The sequence below is a fragment of the Mustela nivalis genome (assembly GCF_964662115.1).
Source record: "Mustela nivalis genome assembly, chromosome: 8".
In the NCBI taxonomy this organism is placed as follows: Eukaryota; Metazoa; Chordata; class Mammalia; order Carnivora; family Mustelidae; genus Mustela; species Mustela nivalis.
This window is the reverse complement of record NC_139027.1, coordinates 58,314,704-58,331,658: the sequence shown is the minus strand read 5'-3', so window position 1 is coordinate 58,331,658 and position 16,955 is coordinate 58,314,704. Positions and strand designations below refer to the sequence as shown.

General features: G+C 37.6%; 1 protein-coding gene and 1 long non-coding RNA gene across 7 annotated transcripts in view; both read right to left on the bottom strand.

Moving 5' to 3' along the window:
• LOC309872503 overlaps window positions 1–3,102 on the bottom strand; it is an 857,896-nt gene extending 854,794 nt beyond the window's left edge. Inside the window, exon 1 of the long non-coding RNA XR_014315915.1 lies at window positions 2,887–3,102. This is a non-coding gene — a long non-coding RNA (uncharacterized lncRNA). The remainder of the gene's footprint in view (window positions 1–2,886) is intronic.
• Window positions 1–16,920, bottom strand: part of WDPCP (WD repeat containing planar cell polarity effector) — a 506,774-nt gene extending 489,854 nt beyond the window's left edge. For 4 of the 6 annotated variants that reach the window (XM_082746657.1, XM_082746660.1, XM_082746658.1 and 1 more), the window contains exon 1: window positions 16,715–16,920. The gene's annotated coding sequence lies outside the window, so the exon portion shown is untranslated. Of the gene's footprint in view, window positions 1–6,682; window positions 6,815–6,981; window positions 7,023–16,714 lie in introns of those variants that run through there. The other 2 variants (XM_082746653.1, XM_082746659.1) reach the window with 2 other exon arrangements.
• Window positions 16,921–16,955: the final 35 nt, after the last annotated feature.

The following is a 16,955-nucleotide window of genomic DNA, read 5'->3' as shown; positions in this document are numbered from 1 at the left end:
ATAATTTGGTCTCTGATCTATTTAACAAGTCTTAATATTGGTTTTTTAAAAGATCCTGTTTTGGGGGTGCCTGGGTGGCTCAGTTGATTAAGTGTCTGCCTTAGATTTTGTCATGATCCCAGGGTTCTGGGATCTGCTCAGCTGGGAGCCTAATTCTCCCTTTCCCTCTGCTACTACCCTCCACCTTGTGCTCTCTCGCTCTGTCTCCCAAAGAAATAATATCTTTAAAAAACAAAAAAATAAAAATAAAAATAAAAGATCCTGTTTTTAATTACACTATTATATACCATGACTCTCTATTAATTACATAGATGGCATGTAAAACACATATTTCTAAACATGCATATACTTAAACCAAAAGCAAACTTATAAGATTACTCCCTAAAGCAAGATGGCAGAGGAGTAGGAGACCCAGGAGTTCAGCTAGATAGTTATCAAAACATTCTGAATACCTACAAACTCAACAGAAGATAGAAGAAAAAGAAGAGCAGCAATTCTAGGAACAGAAAATCCACCACTTTCCAGAAGGTAGGACATGCAGAGAAGTGAATCCGAAACCACCAGAAGATAGGCCACAGGGTGAGAAGCCACGTCCGGGCAAGTAAGAGAGCCGCAGAGCACAAAATTGGAACTTTTAGAAGTCTGCTCCACTGAGGGACCTCACTCCAGAGAAGGAGGGGTGGAGCCCTTGAAGGGACAGTGTGGTCTCAGGACCTGCAGTGTCACAGAAAGACCAGGGGTACCGGAGTGTGTCAGAGCTCCCAGCTATAGGAACAGGGAAGCCAGCTACAGAGATGGAGCTCAGGAGTACATTCTCAGCTCAGGGTTAAACCATGATCCTTAAACCATGATCCAAGGCACAGCCGGACCACTGCACTTCAAGCACGGACACCTCAAGAGGCAGATCCGGGAAGACTCACCTTCCTCTTCCGGGAGCAGCATCATGGAAGCACACCACAGGAATCTACTCAGTTTGGAGACTCCAAACAGGGCCATGCACCAGAAATAGAAATGCTCTGTCACAAACCTGGTGAGCATGGAGTGCAGCCATAGACCAGGGAAAGGGGAGGGATTGGCTGCTTTTCTCTGAGGACAAATTGAGGAATGGGGCCCCCAGCTCTCAGTTCCCCTGGCTGGAGATTGGGAGGCTGCCATCCTGATTCCTGTCCTCCAAGGCTCTACGGAAAGCATTCGGGGAACAAAAGCTACTGAGAGCAAACCTGAACAGATTACATAGCCTGGCCTCTGGCAAGGATGGTGCAATACTGCCTCCGGCAAAGACATTTGAGAAACACCGAAACAGGCCCCTCAACCCAGAAGATCAGCAAGAACATCCAGCCAAGACCAAGTTCACTAATCAATGAGAACTACAGAACTCCAGAGCTAAGGGAAAACAACACAAAGAATTCATGGCCTTTTTCCCAGGATCCTTTAGTCTCTCAAAATTAAATTTTTTTAATTTTATTTTTTTCTTATTCTACTTTCTAATGTTTCTTCTTTCCTTTTTTAACATTTTTTAACTATTTTATCTTATCAATACCACTGGAAAAAAATCTTTTTAAGTTTTCATTGTTAAACTCATATTTTATCCATTCGTTGTATTTAACCTCACTTTTTGTATACATATAGATTTTTTTTCTTTAACGTTCGGGGATACAACTTTTTCTAATAGATGAAAATATATCATAAATCTAGAACATGGCTTTGTTCTAGTCTCTGGCCTGATCACATTTCCCCCCCCCCAACCAATTTATCAATAATTTTTTTAATTTATTTATTTGACAGGCAGAGATCACAAGTAGGCAGAGAGAGAGAAGTGGAAGCAGGCTCCCCACTGAGCAGAGAGCCCGATGCAGGGCTCGATCCCAGGACCCCTCAGATCATGACCCGAGCTGAAGGCAGAGGCCTGAACCCACTGAGCCCCCCAGGCATCAATAACATTTTAAAAATCACTTTTAATTTTCAACTTTACAGTCATATACCATCCCTTCATCATGTTTGCCCTTATTTTTGTATATGTAAGTTTTTTCTTCTTTAAAATTTTGGAAGGTAGTTTCTTCTAAGAGACCAGAATACCCCCAAAATCAAGTGGGTGACTTTGTTCTATTCACCAGTCTAATATTTTTTTTTTAAATACTAGTAATACGTCAGAACTAGAGTTCAGAATGATGATTATCAAGATGCTAACTGGGCTCAAAAAAAGTGTGGAAGGGGCGCCTGGGTGGCTCAGTGGGTTAAGCCTCTGCCTTCGGCTCAGGTCATGATCTCAGGGTCCTGGGATCAAGCCCCGCATGGGGCTCTCTGCTCAGCAGGGAGCCTGCTTCCCCCTCTCTCTCTGCCTGCCTCTCTGCCTACTTGTGATGTCTCTCTCTCTCTCTCTCTCTCTCTCTGTCAAAATAAATAAATAAAATATTTAAAAAAAAAAAAACTGTGGAAGATATCAGAGAATCCCTTTCTGGAGAAATAAAAGAACTACAATCTAAGTTGAAATCAAAAAACCTGTTAAAGAAATGCAATAAAGAATGTAGGCTCTTACTGCTAGGATAAATGAGGCAGAAGAGAAAATTAGTGATATAGAAGACCAAATGATGGAGAATAAAGAAGCTGAGTAAAAGAGAGACAAACTACTACTGGACCACAAGGGGAGACTTTGAGAAATAAGTGATAACATAAGACAAACAATATTAGAATAACGGGGATAACAGAAGAAAAAGAAAGAGAGAAGTGGCAGAAGGTATACTGAAGCAAATTATAGTAGAGTATTTCCCTAATATGGAAAAGGGAAGAAGCATCAAAATCCAGGAGGCATAGAAAAACACCCTCAAAATTAATAAAAATAGGTCCATACCCTGTCATCTAATAATAAAACTTAGAAGTCTCAGTGACGGGCACCTGAGTAGCTCAGTGAGTTAAGTGACTGCCTTCCGCTCAGGTCATGATCTCAGGGTCCTGGGATCGAGTCCTGCATCAGGCACTCTGCTCAGCAGGGAGCCTGCTTCCTCCTCTCTCTCTCTCTGCCTGCCTCTATGCCTACTTGTGATCTCTCTCTCTGTCAAATAAATAAATAAATAAATAAATCTTTAAAAAAAAAAAAAAAAGAAGAAGAAGTCTCAGTGACAAAGAGAAAATCCTGTAAGCAGCTCGGGACAAGAGGTCTGTAACATACAACAGTAGAAATATTAGATTGGCAGCAGACGTATCCACAGAGAGCTGGCAGGCCAGAAAGGGTTGGCATGATATATTCGGAGCACTAAACGAGAAAAATGTGCAACCATATTATATCCAGCTAGGCTGGATTACTAAAATAGGAGGGATAAAAAGCTTCCAGGACAGGGCGTCTGGGTGGCTGAATGGGTTAAGCCTCTGCCTTCAGTTCAGGTCATGATCTCAGAGTCCTGGGATCGAGTCCCACATCAGGCTCTCTGCTTGCCTCACTGCCTACTTGTGAGCTCTCTCTGTGTCAAATAAATAAATAAAATCTTAAAAAAAAAAAAAAAAGCTTCCAGGACCAACAAAAATTAAAAGAATTTGCAAACACCAAACCAGCCCTATAGGAAATATTGAAAGGGGTCCTCTAAGCAAAGAGAGACCCTAAAACTAACAGACCAAAACAGAACAGAGACAATATACAGTAACAGTCACCTTACAGGAAATACAATGGCACTAAATTCGTATCTCTCAATAGTTACCCTGAATGTAAAAACAAGCTAATGCCCCAATCAAAAGATAAAGGGCATCAGAATGGATTAAAAAAAATAATAATAAGACCCACTGATATACTTTATGCAAGAAACTGATTTTAGATGCAAAGTCACCTCAAGATTTAAAGTGAGGGGGTAGAAAACAATTGACCATGATAAAGGACATCAAAAGAAAGCTGGGGTGGCAATCCTTATATCAGATCAATTAGATTTTAAGCCAAAGACTATAATAAGAGATAAGGAAGGACACTATATCAAAGGGCCTGTACAACAAGATCTAATATTAAATATCTATGCCCCTAACATGGAGCAACCAACTATATAAACCAATTAATAACAAAATCAAAGAAACAGATTGACAATAATACAATAATAGTAGGGGACTGTAACACCCCCTTCACTGAAATAGACAGATCATCTAAGCAAAAGATTAACAAGGAAATAAAGGCTTTAAATGAAAACACTGGACCAGATGGACATCACAGATATATGCAGAACATTCCATCCAAAAACAACAGAATACACATACTTCTCTAGTGCACATGGAACATTCTCTAGAATAGATGACATCAGGACTCAACTGGTACCAAAAGATTGGGATCATTCCCTGAATATTTTCAGACCACAATGTTGTGAAACTAGAACTTAGTCACTAGAGGAAAGCTGGAAAGAACTCATATACATGGAGGCTAAAGGGCATCCTACTAAAGAATGAATGGGTCGGGGCTCCTGGGTGACTCAGTGGGTTAAGACTCTGCCTTCGACTTGGGTCCATGGTCTCGGGGTCTTGGGATCGAGCCCCACATCAGGCTCTCTGCTAGGCGGGGAGCCAGTTTCCTCCTCTCTCTTTGCTTGCCTCTCTGTCTACTTGAGATCTCTGTCAAATAAATAAATAAAATCTTAAAAAAAAAAAAAAAAAGAAGAAGAAGAAGAAAGAATGAATGGGTCAACCAGGAAATTAAAGGAGAATTTTTAAAAATCATTGAAACAAATGAAAATGAAAACATAATATTCGGGACACAGCAAAGGCAGTCCTGAGAGGAAAGTATATAGCAATACAAGCCTTTCTTAAGAAACAAGAAGGGTCTCAAATACACAAACTAACCCTACACCTAAAGGACCTGGAGAAAGAAGAATAAATAAAGCCTAAACCCAGCAGGAGAAAAGAAATAATAAAGATCAGAGCAGAAATCAATGAAATAGAAACCAAAAGAATAGAACAAATCAACAAAACTAGGAGCTGGTTCTTTAAAAGAATAAATAAGATTGATAACGCCCCTTGGCCAGACTTATCAAAAAGAAAAGAGAAAGGACCCAAATTAATAAAATAATATGAAAGAGAGATCACAACCAACATCAAAGAAATACAATTATAAGAACATATTATGAGCAATTATACACCAGCCAATTTGATAATCAGGAAGAAATGGATGCATTCCTAGAGACATATAAACTACCACAACTGAACCAGGAAGAAATAGAAAACCTGAACAGACCCATAACCAGGAAGCAGATTAAAGCAGTTAACAAAAATCTTCCAGCAATCAAGAGGCCCAGGGCCAGATGGCTTCCCAGGGGAATTCTACCAACATTTAAAGAAGAATTAATACCTATTCTCCTAAAAATGTTCCAAAAACAGAAATGGAAGGAAAACTTCCAAACTCATTTTATGAGGCCAACATTACCTTGATCCCAAAACCAGACAAAAAGGAGAATTACAGACCAATATCCTTTATGAACACAGATGCAAAACTTCTCACCAAAATATTAGTCAATAGGATCCAAGAGTACATTAAGAGGATTATGCGCCATACCAAGTGGGATTTATTCCTGGGCTGCAAGACTGGTTCAACAACCACAAATCAATCAATCTGATACAATATATTAAAGGAAGAACAAGAACCATATGATACTCTCAATAGATACCAAAAAAGCATTTGACAAAGGACAGCTTCCTTTCTTAATCAAAACTCTTCACAGTGTAAGCATAGAGGGTACATACCTCAGTATCATCAAAGCCATCTATGAAAAACACACAGCAAATATCATTCTCAATGGAGAAAAACTGAGAGCTTTTCCGCTAAGGTCAAAAACACAGCAGGGCTGTCCACTATCACCTCTGCCATTCAACAGAGTACTAGAATTCCTAGGCTCGGCAATTGGACAACAAAAATAAATTAAAGGCATCCAAATTGGCAAAGAAGAAGTCAAACTCTCCCTCTTTGCAGATGAAATAATATTTATGTGGAAAACCCAAAAGACTCCACTCCAAAACTGCTAGAACTCATACAGGAATTCAGCAAAGTGTCAGGATATAAAAATCAATGCACAGAAATCAGTTGCATTTCTATACACCAACAGCAAAACAGAAGAAAGAGAAATTAAGAAGCTGATCCCATTTACAATTGCACCCCAAACCATAAGATAACTACGAATAAACCTAATGAAAGAGGCAAAGAATCTCTACTCAGAAAACTATAAGGTACTCATGAAAGAAACTGAGGAAGACACAATGGAAAAACTTTTCATGCTCATGGATTAGAAGAACAAATATTATGAAAATGTCTATGCTACCTAAAGCAATCTACACATTTAATGCAATCCCTATCAAAATCCCATCCAATTTCTTCAAAAAAATGGAACAAACAATCCTAAAATTTATATGGAACCAGAAAAGATCCCGAATAGCCAGAGGAATATTGAAAAAGAAAGCCAAAGTTGGTGGTATCACAAGTACAAACTTTAAGTTCTATTACAAAGCAGTCATCATCAAGACAGTACGGTATTGACACAAAAACAGACACATAGATCAGTGTAACAGAATAGAGAACCCAGAAATATACCCTCAACTCTATGGTCCAGTAATCTCTGACAAAGCAGAAAAGAATGTCCAATGGAAAAAAAGACAGCCTCTTCAACAAATGGTGTTGGGAAAGCTGGACAGCCACATGCAGAAGAATGATACTGGATCATTTACTTACACCACACACGAAAATAGACTCAAAATGAATGAAGGACCTCAATGTGAGATAGGAATCCCTCAAAAATCCTTGAGGAGAGGGCGCCTGGGTGGCTCAGTGGGTTAAGCTGCTGCCTTCGGCTCAGGTCATGATCTCAGGGTCCTGGGATCGAGTCCCACATCGGGCTCTCTGCTCGGCGGAGAGCCTGCTTCCTCCTCTCTCTCTCTCTCTGCCTGCCTCTCTGCCTACTTGTGATCTCTCTCTGTCAAATAAATAAATAAATAAAATCTTTAAAAAAAAAAAAAAAATCCTTGAGGAGAACACGCAGCAACCTCTTCAACCTCAGCCACAGAACTTATTCCTAGAAACATCACAAAGGCAAGGGAAGCAAGGGAAAAAATGAACTATTGGGATTTCATCAAGATCAAAAGCTTTTGCATAGCAAAGGAAACAGTCAACAAAACCAAAAGACAACTGATAGAGAAGATATTTGCAAATGACATATCAAATAAAAGGCTAGTACCCAAAAATCTATAAAGAACTTATCAAACTCAACACCTAAAGAACAAAGAATCCAATCAAGAAATGGGCAGAAGACTTGAAAAGACATTTCTGCAAAGAATACATCCACATGGCCAACACACACATGAAAAAATGCTCAGCTTCACTCGGCATCAGGGAAATACAAATCAAAACCACAATGAGATACCACTTCACACCAGTCAGAATAGCTAAAATTAACAAGTCGGGAAATGGCAGATGTTGGTGAGGATGCAGAGAAAAGGGAACCCTCCTACACTGTTGGTGGGAAGGCAAGCTAGTGCAGCCACTCTGGAAAACAGTACGGAGGTTCCTCAAACAGAGCTACCCTATGACCCAGCAATAGCACTACTGGGTATTTACCCTAAAGATACATAGTGATCTGAAGGGGTACGTGCTCCTGAATGTTTATAGCAGCAATGTCAACAATAACCAACTATGGAAAGAACCTAGAGGTCCATCAACAGATGAATGGATAAAGAAGATTTGGTATATATACACAATGGAATATTATGCAGCCATCAAAAGAAATGAAATCTTGTCATTTGCGATGATGTGGATGGAACTAGAGGGTACTATGCTATGTGAAATAATTCAAGCAGAGGAAGACAATTACCATATGATCTCTCTGATATGAGGAATTTGAGAGGCAGGGCAGCAGGCTGCAGGGGGTAGAGTAGGAAAAAATGAGAAGGAAAAAATGAAACAAGATGAGACCAAGGAGAGAGACAAACCATAAGAGACTCTTCATCTCATGAAACAAACTGAGGGTTGCTGGGGTTTGGGGAGTAGGGATAGGGCGGCTGGGTCACAGACATTGGGAAGGGTATGTGCTATGGTGAGTGCTATGAAATGTGTAAGTCTGATGATTCACAGACCTGTACCCCTGGGGCAAATAATACATTATATGTCAATTTTTTAAAAAAAGATTACTCTTTAAATATTACTTCACTGGTTTCAATGAAACAGAATCAGATTATAACAAAATTGTTACATAAAGAACTTTACCTCATAACTCATTACTCATTTTAATGAATGAGTTTTAACCAGAATCATACCAAGTTTATATATACTATAAATAAAATTAATAAGGTTAAATAATTTCATACTGTGTAAGTATAAAATCATGTACGCTCCCAAATACCTAAAATATCAAGAGCCAATGTTCAATTTTAGGGATATGAAACTTAATTCTCCTTCAGTAGCTCTGCTGGATGTTGTTAGAATTGTATTTCAAATGTTTTCTGCCGTTTCAATTAAACATTACCTAAATAATGCTGAGCTGGGGTAAAAAATGTTAAAAACATCTCCAAATCTAACATAACAGATTAATGCACCAGTGTTTGTTGCCTTAACGAAAGTGAAAGCTTGTGAGGAATTCAGAAACCACCTGAAGATTCAAACTCACAACGAAATTGCAATGACATATTGTGCTCCTTGATATTACTACCAGAGATGGCTCTTTAAGAAAGTAAGGAAGACAACCTTATTATTAGTGTAATTGGAAATGTGCTTAAAAATAAATAAATAAATAAAAGAGAGAGAGAAATAGAAATGTGTTAAAATGTCCACCAGAACAAAAACCTCTCTTGCAGCATATTACATTACCTGTGAAAGGTAATCTATAAACAATCAGCGCAAATATGTTCTTTAATCTGACTTAGAGAAGAAGGAACTATAAAGAGAACAAGGCCCAGGAACTAACATAGAGCTGACTTTGTGTGTATCTGGACTACAGCAGTGGGAGGAGTGTTAGGATACAGGTCTATGGCCTACTTGGGAGTATGGATATGTCCTATTCTGCTGTAGGACTACAGTGAGATTTCTCGTTTTGAAAACTCTCCCTTCAAAAATTCACTATAAATCAAGGACAGAAATCATGAGATTCTAAGAACAACAACAGGGAGAACCTTTTCCTCTTAGCAGTTACTAGTATTCATGTAGTAGGATCATGGGAGAAATTTTTTATAAACGTAGAAGCTAGGTTTGAAGAATAATGCACACCTACTCTGTAAGAGAAAAGGAGATCAATCTGTTCCCTCCCCACCCACCCACCTACCCCCAAGAGGAGGAAAGTCGGAGAGCCAGAGGGAGCATGCAATGTCCCATGCCATGAGAGCCATCCTGGCACTCTATGCCCAACCTTCAGTAGGAACTTAATGCAAATCACATTTTTTAAGCAAATTACATAATGAAATATTTGTTAGAATTACAGTTAATTTTGATCTTAGAAAACATTATTTTCTAGTTTCTATTACCAAAATGTAAAATTATATGTTAGTTTCCAGACCAACTTTTTTTGTAATTCACTTTCTTTCTTCATTAATACATCAGAAAAGTCTGACTATGAAGTGAATGGTTGAGATGTAAGAAGTCTAACAAAATTTCTGTATTTACTTCTAACTTGTATACATGATTCTTAAGTACTCAAGTACTCAAAACCTTTGAAACCCATTTACTGAAGGGATATCCTTTTATCATATTCCTCACTTCATAAATCATTTATAATTTTAGGTCCATTTTATATCATTTTTATAAATTAAGCAATGAGAAATAGCATTACTGTGATTTTAATAGTCATTTCAAACAATACTTTGGGGTACCTGGGTGGCTCAGTCATTAAACGTCTGCCTCCTGCTCAGGTCATGATCCCAGGGTCCTGGGACTGAGCCCCACATCAGGCTCCCTGCTTGGCAGGAAGCCTGGTTCTCCTCCCACTCCCCCTGCTTGTGTTCCCTCTCTCACTATGTCTCTGTCAAATAAATATTTAAAAAATAAAATAAACAAACAATAAATAAAATAAAATAAACAATATTTTATCTCTGCATCATTTTAACCTTGACTTTCTGTGTTTAATAATCTCTCTCAAATGCATTCCATAATTTATTTCTCAGTGGTTTTTATAGTATTCCTCAAAATGGGTATTAACACATTAATTTAATTTAAAATGAAGTCTTTTTTTTTTTTTTTTAAGTAAGTCAATCTTACCTGACTGGGCTTCACCAATTAGGTTACATGGCATTATTTTATCCAAAATTAAAAATTCAACAGGCAAATAAACCACCTCAAGGTTCTGACATACTTAAACCCTAAAGCATATGGTAAGATGAAAGCATTTAATTAAAAATATTATTTGGGGAAGGTCACAATGAAATTCTATTTCAATTTTTCCTAACATTTTCAGAGCATATTGAATTAATCAAGGTAACTCTAAATGAAAGCGGACTGTATAGTTTTAGGCAAATTTTAGTAAAGTTTTGAATGACTAATGGGTAATTAATCCTTTTGGAAGTCAGGTGGTTTTCAATCTTTTGTTTGCAGCCAAATTAAAGAAAGGGCCTAAATGAGTTACACCATTGAAAACAATTTCTGATAATAGGCCACCCATGTGATTTTGTTTTGTAAATAACATGGAAGGAGTTCAAATAATTCCCATCTTATTTAAGTGAATAGGTTTCTAAGCACTTAGATCTATAACGCTGGAAAAAAGGAATAAATTTGAAACAGAATCCAGTCTCATTTTAACCACAAGTAATATTCATCCACATGTATATAAACTAACCAGGGAGGAAAAGTCCCATCCATTGAGATACATTCCATTAAATTTTTACTTTTAATTTTTAGTAAATTTATCAAAGTAATAATTGATAAAGTAATTTTGATAAATCAAATATTTATCAAAGTAACATTCACTTTGATAAATTTTATGCTTTTAAGAACTGTAATGATAATAGGTTTATTATACTTGCAGGCACAAATGACAGTTTATATTCATATTTTTGTGAAAAAAACTTACAGTATGATCATAAAAAGACTTTTTAGAATTAAAATACATTAAAGTAAGATAAAATTATGTCAGTAACATGAATTGGAAGTTTGAGATTAGCAATGTATAGAAACCTCAACTTCTGACTGTCAAAAAAGAGATATTTACCTATTTTTTAAGTGGATGAGGGTAGAAAGATATTTAGATTCCACTGCATATTTTTGGAAGAATGATCTAACGGTTTTTTAACAAAAAATTCAATACTCATAATACATTGGAAATTATAATCTTTAAAACTGTATAAACATGATACATTTTAAGTGTTCATTTTAAAACGGACAAGAGGATATGTAATTTGTTTTCTTAGTGTAAGAAGGTCTTAGTTTTCTAGACATGGCTACAAGAACTTGAACAAATCACAACCTTTGAAATTGAGTCTCTTAAACTATAAAATGAGAATCATATTCACTCTACCTCAGATTATGTAATATTACACATATTCACTATGTTTTTGTAAAATGTAAAACAATATGATTAAATTAATGAAGGGCTAGGAAAGTAATAACTCCCTTGATTTTGTGTCCTTTTCGTATGAAGGAACACAGCCCATGACAAATCCCAGCTGTAATTCATGAAAACTTGATTCATTTCCAGGAGCCATATATTAAATTGATCTATAAATAACTAAATTCCTATGTGCCACGATTCTTTAAAATTAAATTTAGCCAAATATAAGAGGAGGGTATTACAAAACCAGACTTGGGAACTAAGACACTGAAATGTAAAAAGGGAACAGGGGACATAGATTTAGAAACAATTTATGGAGGGCCATCCTTACTCAGTCATTCCCATCTTTTGGGGCATTTGAAACTTTCTACCTTAAAATCAGCATTTTGTAACATAAATTCTTAGGCCTGCAGCAAGGTTATGAAACAGTTAGCAGTAACATATCCCCATTTTCTGGGCCTCCAACTACAGTTCTCAGTAGTTTCACTTAGACGGAGCCAAGTATATTCCCAGGCAAACCAAGCATACTAGATAATAAAAACATCATACTGAAATAAAAAATAATTTTCCAACATACAAATTTTATAATGAAAACTGTTCTTAATTCTGCCTCTAGGTTGTCTGATAATTTGGCTAAATGACTTGGTACTCAAATGAATAAGCTATTTACCAAAAATATATACATTTTTATTAAAGTATCAAATTACATTTGTGAAATTTCAGATACGCTCAGTATTTCACAAGTTCTTCCAATCATTTTCCAATATAATTTGCACTTACAAAATTTCTGCTTAGCTAGAAAAGTCTGAAACTGATTAGTTTCATTAAGCCAAGATTCTTAGTCTTCCAGCTTCCGCAACGGCAATTTCAGAGATATTTCTCTTGTACCTGCAGTCTCTGAACCCAAATAAATTATCACTCTAATAACAAGTTGAGAGCATCGCACAGTGAATACCACCTAAATTCTATAACACAGCATTTCCTGTAACTATATTTGCTTTCATATTTTAATTTTTTTGTGGACAAAACTATTCATCCCTCAATACATCCATTAATCTATCCTTTTTTTTAAGATTTTAATTTTAAATAATGTCTGCACCCAACATGGGGCTCAACCAACCAAAAGATAAAGAGTCATATGTTCCACCAACTGAGCCAGCCAGGTACATTTCAAAGACAGTTGCCAGTGTAAGTATGTATCACACCCAAACACTTCAGCATACCTATCACTAGCTGGAACTTAATAATTTGGGGGGTTTTTTTAAGAGGAAATTTATAAATATGAAATGTACAAATCTTAAGTGTCTCAAAAGCAGATTTTACAAATGTTCATACCATTCAGCATGAGAGCCCAAGAGCCTTGCAGAAAAGACAAGTTCCTGTTGTGGCTGCAGCTCCAGCCTTCCCACTGACATTAGGCACTTTTCTGGACCATGTAGCAATAGTACAAATGCCTCTTTTGAACAGGTCTGCATACAAGCTCTGGGTAAAGGGCCCTCTTCTTCTTCCTCCTAGAAATATTAGCTGCTCTTTAACATCTTCTACTTCTGGGACCCTTAGACTCAGAGCTCTTTTATGCCTTTTAGTATAACCACCCCTCCTTGTTCTAGTTAACATTTCATCATTAAATTTTCAAATAACCAGTAGAGATCCGTCTCCTGACTAAACTCAGACTACTATAAAGGGTTAGTCACTGCACAGCTTTTCTGTATGTTTGAAAATGTTGGGGGGAGGGGAAAAGCAAAAAGGCATATTTAAGAAGACAGACCAACTGTTAATAATTGTTAAAGCTGGATGATGGATTGAGAAAATTATACCACTCTTTCTTCATTTGTTTATGTTTTAAATTTCCTGTAATACTTTTTAAAAGGAGATGAGGGATAGGGAGAAAGGCTTCAAAATGGCCAAAGCATTTATGAGGAGCCTGGTGGAATGAATTTTAACAGGCAGAAACAGAGGATAAGACTCCAATCAAGGAAAAAGCACATGTAAAATATGGAGGCAGAAAACCAAAGGACATGTTTTAGCAACAGCAAGTAGGTTGGCTAACGTATAAGACGGAAAACGCAAATAAATGTGCATGGTAAGATATTTTTCCACTCTTTCACTTCTGTATTACTTCATACTCAATTGCTTTTTTTTTTTTTTTTTTTTTTGGCCTACTCTCCTCTCTGCTCTGCCCTTACTTCTACATACTGTCCAAGATCTAGCTCTTTCCACTCTTCCTCACCTCTCATGAGCCATAAATTGATCCATTGCATCTTTTTGTATCTTAATTTCTTCAAACATGGGCATAATGATATGTCTTTGGACATATTTATGACAAAACATAGATGTGCTTGTGCTTATACACCAGCATTCTTTTACATTTAAAGCCAGCAGTAGTAGCATAAAACAAGTTTCCATAATATCTAGTTAGTAGAGCATAAGAAAACGCATTAGTAACAACTCATGTGACTTTTTTTGTGATTACAAAATGTGTCTATATACACCAGAGTGAGAATATGTGCATGTGTGCCAACCTAAGATCTCTGGGAAGGGACTGGTAATATTCTTTGTTAAACTGGATGTTAAGTACAGTAGGACAAATAATAAAATGAATACTCAATATTTTCTCCACCCACCCATATATTTAAAGCACCCTTAGGCCAGTGTCCAGTTACATCTCTCCACTTTTCCCTTCCTTAGAAATGACAACTATAGTGAAATTTGATTTACAAAAAACATGTCTGTTTCATCCAAACTGAAAATATTAAAAAATTATAAAACCAGTTAGATATTTAACAGAGAACTCCTTAAAGAGATAAAGAAAATACATCCAAACAAAACATATGACAATTCATTAGAAGTACATAAGAACATAGACTTGTTGTACACATTAAAGTATACAGCTACCCCAATTGGGCTCCTTTCCCTCCTAATCCCCATTATTGGTAAGGTCCGAACCTGTCATTTTACTTCAAACTTCTGTATGTGTTACATGCTCTTCCATCTATTTAGAATGTGGCAGGAACACAGTTATCCCAAAACAGGAGACAGCAGCAGAAAGATGTTGTGTGGTATCATCCAGGCAATGATCTCTGCTTTCTCAACCCTTTCTGGGTTCCCTGATGCAAAGTGTGGCTCAAGATCCAGGACAATGCAATGTTTGGAAATATTCTTTCAAACGACACACCAAGACTGTTAAAGTAAGTTCCTCCAAAACACAAAAGCAATGGTCAAGACTAGAATTAGGTTTCTTTCTTGCCTCTGACAGAGCTCTTCCTGTGTGTGTAGTCAGTATCACAAACAGCTATGCACGCCATTGTATACCACAGGCAAAAGGGATGTCCTTACAAAGATATGTTGCAGCAGTGCCTGCTCTTGGTGATGCCTTGATTCCACTAAGATCTAGAGGCTGTGCAAAAGAACTTTCTGTGATAATGGAAATGTCTGATATTCTGTCCCATATGATTAGAATACTTGAAATATAGGTATAACTGAGGAACTGGATTTTTATTTATTTTTATTTAATTTTAATTAATTTAAATTTAGGAGCCACAGGATTCATAGCTACAGTCTTGGGTAATACAGTTCTAGAGTCTTAGTTAAAAACAAAATAAAACAAAACAAAACAAAAAAACAAACAAAAAAGAACTTAAAGCATGTACGGTTGCAAATTGTCTTACTGCCAACCCAAAACCCTACTACAACACAGCAATTGTGGTTCTATCTCCTACCTTAGCTGCTTGGCCAAAACATCCATTTGTCTTCATTGAGGCAACAACTCCTTTGCAAAGCCCTGGCTCCCCAGAGTTACTAACTCTTTATTACTACTAACCAGGTCATACCATATTGTCATTATGGGTTTACATAGCTGTATTCCCTGCTACTATGGGGGCTCTAAAAAGGCAGCAACTGTGTATATTAATCTCTAGATTCCCACAGCCTACTAGGGTGCCACATCCTAAAATTCTTTCCCTACATTTTCCTGGCCAATTTATTAAGCCAGTTTTCATCTAACCAATCACAGCTCTTTACCACTCTACCATTTGAAATCTCATAATCCCATCCACAACAAACATCTTAGAAATGGAAAAATTCCAGGTCATTTTTATCTATATCACAGGGTGTGGTGTTGTACCTCTATCTATGATTGTTCATTAGAAAACACTGTAAAATAGTGAAAATGATGCATTTAGAAAACCAAGTGGAAATAATGAGGGAGTAGTTTGACACAGAATCTGGAATTCAGGACAAGACACAAATTTGGGAGTTTTCTGATATAGATGTAACCAGATATTTGACATCTGTAACCAATCAACTCGTAATTTATATCACATAGGGATTAAGTGTAGGCAGAAGAACAAAGGCACTCCAGTGCTAAAGAAGTCAGAGGTAAAAAAGAGGGGCAACCAATGACATAAGAGGAAAACCAGTAAAGTATATGAATAAGTGAATAAAGGCATTAAAGAAAGACAGAATCACTCAGTTATAATAAATACTACTGGTAAAAAAAAAATTGGAAATATGTTATATTCTTTCCCACAATAGCAAACCCTCCAAAATGAAGAGAGTAAAACTGAAAGGTACCAATTGGCCTTCAATTACCAGTTGACAGAGAAAAACTAGAAGTTACAATAACGTTATCTAATACAGATACTGCACTGATTTGCTTACAGTTATGCTATTCCAGAACACCACATCTTCCTTTCAATATCCACATCACACTAGCTTGCAAGGAGCACTACAACTCTCTTGGGCAGCATTAATTTTAAATGAAAACCTCTTGTTGTTTTACCACTTGAGATTCTGCCTGAAACAACCAGTGTCTCCCATACAGCTGCCACACTTTACTTAGAAATGCAGGTTTGGCATCATTTCAAGGTCAAGATGGTTGACCTGCCTCCAAAAACGAACGGACAAAACTGTCAACGCTCACCGAGGACTTAAGAAAAAGTTAGATCCGTGAACTGTGAGCTCCAGGAAGGGAAGGGCTCATTTCATTTCCCACAAGGCAAACGCTCACTATTTTTTTATTTAATTTTGAAAGAGCTGCTTCTTACAGAAAGGAGGGGGCGAGAACTTCCAAGGCACTACACCCTCCAGAAGGCTATTACCCTAACAGCCCTGAGTAAGGACCGGCGAGCCTGCGGGTCAGCTGGTTAGCAGGGTAGATCAAAACAACGCGGAACGGCGCACAAACGCATTTCGGACCCTAATGTTAACAGAAAACCCCTTGCCCTTGGGCCCGGGCTCACCTGCCTCAGGGAGTCGGGAAGACGCGCGGTAGCTGGCCGCCTCAGAGAGGCGTCCCCGCAAGCTGCTCAGCTCGTCACCGGACACTACCTACAGCGGAGGGTCCCCTGGCAACTAGGGAAGGAGGACCCGGCAGGCCGCGGCGCACTGGCTAGGAGTCTTCGGTCTCTGAACTGCGAGAGCCACAAATCCCTCAGGTACTCGCCAGCGGCCCTTGCGTGCGCGCGCTCTCCCGCCTCGTCG